This window comes from Archocentrus centrarchus, chromosome 13, assembly GCF_007364275.1.
Source record: "Archocentrus centrarchus isolate MPI-CPG fArcCen1 chromosome 13, fArcCen1, whole genome shotgun sequence".
Lineage (NCBI taxonomy): Eukaryota > Metazoa > Chordata > Actinopteri > Cichliformes > Cichlidae > Archocentrus > Archocentrus centrarchus.
The window spans coordinates 12012136-12016399 of record NC_044358.1 but is presented as its reverse complement, the minus strand read 5'-3'; the positions used below and the strand labels follow the sequence as shown (position 1 = coordinate 12016399).

Here is a 4264-nt window from a genome sequence, read left to right as displayed (position 1 = left end):
ATGGCTGTCCTCTTGGTCTCTGTCAGAGTCTAAAACAAGAAAAAACCCAACAACTCAGTTAATTTGTTAATTTACTGGTTATCGAATTCAGTGATTAGAAGACTTTGGTATTGTCTTTATATCATACCGAGAATGTGAGCATTTTATTGAGCAACACAAAGAATGGGAGTGGAAGGCAATTTGCTGATTTATTCACCCTTGACTGTAATTGGATATAATTTTAAGACAAAAATCACTCGATAGGAGTGAAAAGAAGAGGAAGAGAAAGAAGAAAGACCAAGATTGTTAAATACAAAAAAACTCAAACCGCAAAGAAGTAAATCTATAAAACTTTACTTCTTTTTTTGCTTCTCAGACTGTTCACAAGCATGAGGAACTACAAAAACCAAACCAAACAATAACTGCACAATTAAAAGAGGATCATTTTAAGTTATGTAACTGGTGCAAACAAAGACTGCCTAGACTAAGAGCATAATTTTCACTGCTTGATTTGATGCAAATGATGGACTGTATATAAAAGATGGACATGCACGCTTTCTAATGGCCAGTAGGGGTCGACTCATCTGCTTTCAAGCAGATGTCCAGTTGTACTGTCTGAGGTAAACTGACCTGTTGGCTCCCTTGATCTGTGACCTCTGACCTCTGTACGCTCCTAATGCAATTACGGCTTCAGCTGCTGGTTTCAAGTCTTATTGAATATGACATGATATTCATTTTGTAAATGATGGTATAGTTAGAGGAGGATAAAGGAGGGTGTTCTTTTAATGTGAGATTAGCAAGCTGCTAGGCTATAAGAGCACAGTGCTCCTTGAATTTTAAGCCATATACACCATGTAGGGTCAACTTAACGTTTCTCTTTGGAGTCCAGCTGCTGTACTATTTAGTTAGCTCAGTTTTTGCTCAGTTTTTGCAGTTGCTGGTCCCACTCATTGTTCTTCTCTCACAGCAAGTCAGCCTAACGTAATATTACAATGTTTTCCCTCCCAAAAATACAATACACAAGCATTTCTTTTTAAAAACTCTTTTTATTTTAAACAATTTTGTAACAAACAAACAAAAGAAGATGATTTCATAAGCTGACAGCAGTAAACATTTCTGAACACCAACCACAAGACAGCAGTACAACCCATATAGTGCAATCAACACCAAATATGTAGAATGATGGTGGCAGGTACAGCATGGAGTCCATAAAGAGCGAAGTGTGTCTCTCCATTCCTTCAATATTCCATTTACAGAAGACCAAACATCAACCCCAACACGTGCTGAACAGTCAAACAAGCCTCAAAACATCTGCCGAGTCACACTGAGTCACACAGTGTGAGCTCTGAGAAGGTATCTTCAATAAGAAGCACAAACAGGGCAGCAGAATCACCCAACGGAGGTCCCACTAACAGTCTGATACCCCTGTGCTGGTGCTGTTCCTACAGCATCATAATTAATGTTGTTCTAAGACCATCAGCTTCTCCCATATAAGAAATATAAAAAGCATATAACATATAAGAAATTTGTCATATAAGAAATTTGACATATAACAAATTTGTGTTTAGGGTCTATGCTTAAAAAAAGAAATCACACTGACGCACTAACACATGGTTTTCATTTGTGAAAGAGTATATTTGAACCCAGAACTTTAGTAAACTAGCTTAAATGTAACTGAGTAGTCCTGTTTCTCATACCTGACCAAACTGTGCCTGAAAAACATTGAAACAATAAAATCACCCTATATAAGAATATGTGAGAACTTTCTGGACTGCCTTAAAAGTGAACCTCCAGTTCTCTGGATGTTCAGTGCTGAGTGTAGAGCAGGTGAAACTTCACACCAAAGTCTGTGGCAATCCCCCTCAGACATCTGCACCCTCTAAAACGACGGCAACTTCAACTGATCCAGGGACAGTCTGCTCCTCCATCAGGCCCTCCATCACCCCTCTGATACAGCACTCCTTTATGAAGAAAACTATAGAAAGTCTGTAAATTGTTCAAAGGTGTGAGGCACATTTCAAAAAATATCTCAGAGAATATCACTGAAAAAAAAAAAACAACAAAAGTGAAATATTCAGAAAAAAGATAGTGGTATGAGCTAATGTGCAGTTTGTTAAACATCACTATCAGACAGTAAAGAGTTAAAAACACTGGTCACATTTTGAGGTTTAAAAATAGCTGCTTTTGTCAGATTTAGTAGAAAGATATGTTCATATTGCTAAAAAATGAGCTCACCTGATGGGCTTCGTGATCAGCATTGTGCAATGAAGAATGAACCCTGCAGGCCGTCCGTTCAAGGATAAAGATGTCTGGGGTCTGCATAAAGACAAAAACCAAAGTAGCTTAGGACTAATTATTCAAGCATGGTCATTATTACTGAGTTTTTATAGTGAAGTTACTGTCACGATTCTGTGTTTTTGTATTTCGGACTGCTGAACTCATGTTTATTTTGGCATCTGAGTAATTAGTTCTGGTTTAGTTATTTTTGTTAGTCTTTAGTTTTCTGTCTGTGTCGGGTCTCAGTCATCCAGGTCACAGTCGTCTCTGGAGCTTGAAAAAAAGGTGACTGGACTTCTTTTTGTTTCTTGAGGACGTTTCACCTCTCACCTGATAGAACTCAAGACGCCTTTCAGACGAGAGGTGAAACGTCCTCAAGAAAAATAAAAAAGTCCAGTCAACCTTTTCAAGCTCCAGAGACTCTTTAGTTTTCCGTTTTCTCGTTATGGTGGCAATATCTTTGTGTTTAGTCCTTTGTTCTTGATATCGTTGTTTGGTTTTTCTGTCTGTTTCGAATCGATATTCTCAGGCCTTCTTTGTTTTAGTTGTGTGGCTTCTGTTCTTGGCTATTGTTTGGTTTTGTATTTAAACCCTGGTTTCACCTGTGCTCCCCTCGTGTCCTCTTGTCAAGTTTTCTTCTCTGTGATTCTGTGTTTTGTTACTTCCTGTTTATGTTGTTAGCCTTTTGTCTCATGTGCATTACGTATAGATTTGCTTCCTGTCTTGTTTTCCCCCGATTAGTTTGACCCGTGTTCCCTGGTGTTTTCCATTTCCTCAGTTACCCAGTGTGTATTTAACCCCCATTTGCATTTGTTCTTTATTGTGTTGCACTGTTTTTCTGCCTGTGTCGATCTCTGCTTTCTTCAACCTTGTGGATTTGTTGCGGCGCCCCAAATATTGGTTAGTTTAGGTTAATTTTGTTAAATCTGTCTGAGTCTGCTTACTGCTAAACTCAGCTTTTGTAGTTATTACAACCGAAGAAAAGATTTAGGAGCAAATTGCACAGATTTTTGAGTTTAGTCAGCTTCTTTAAAAAATGCTGGGCAAACACTGAATGCCACATTACCACTTAGCTGACACAACAAGCTAACGGTTACAACGTGAATCAGTTCACTCAGCTATACATTTATATATGTTAGTATTTTTATTTGGGAGTAACATTGTTGGAGACAGCTGGTCTTAACACAGTCTCTGCTCTGGGAATAACCGCCTGTCACTAGATTTGTCGCTATTTGTTTTTCTTGGGGAAAAAGAAGTCGTTATTCAGGTCTGAAAACTCACTGGATATTAAAGCTACAGCTCTAACACTGATCATGTGTGGGTGGCTGGGGGAGGGGCGTTGTTGCTGGGCAGAAATCGAGGTAGAGGCGGGAAAAATCAAAGCCTGTACACTTGGTTTCTATCTGGGTGAAAGCAGAGCTAGCTGAGCCGAGCTCACTAGCATAGCTTCAGTGTATTAAAGAGCACAACAACAGAAGCTTTATACTGTAACTCAAGCAATACAGACACATTACACCAAAGGTTTTTCCTCAAAGCAGACATCACTTACCTTCTATAACAGCCGCCTCTCATTTCCCACATTTGTCTTAAATCGTTTTGGTGAAAATTGATTGGATGAGCTCAGAGAGGGGAGGGGTTCCAGTGCTGTAGCCAGGGAAAGTACAAAGGTCAAAGGGGAGATGGAAAAATATTTGATAAAAATAACAGTGATAGTATTCAGAAAAATAATTGTTGATCCACCCTCTGTCTTTCAGTTTTTTCATGATTTGAAAAAAATCTTTAAATTCTTTCAGTCTGTCTGGTGATCTGATGGTATCTATAAAACTAGAGGACTAAAATGTAACATTTTACAAATAACTGCTGCTATATTAAAAAGACAAAAGTGTAATATTAACTTACCAAAGGCAGTGTACTTGTTTGTTCTCTCTTGTCAAAAACATTAGCTCCGTGTCTCGAGGTTCTCCTAAATGGAGGAATCAGACTTCTGGCTGTAGCTGGCTCAACTTGA

At 38.6% G+C, this 4264-nt stretch overlaps 1 long non-coding RNA gene across 1 annotated transcript; it reads right to left on the bottom strand.

Moving 5' to 3' along the window:
* Positions 1 to 1073: 1073 nt before the first annotated feature.
* Positions 1074 to 3935, bottom strand: LOC115790894 (uncharacterized). Its single transcript, XR_004020823.1, has 3 exons — positions 3806 to 3935; positions 2215 to 2295; positions 1074 to 1940 (listed from the first exon to the last, which is right to left on the bottom strand). It is a non-coding gene; the product is annotated as an uncharacterized LOC115790894 (long non-coding RNA).
* Positions 3936 to 4264: the final 329 nt, after the last annotated feature.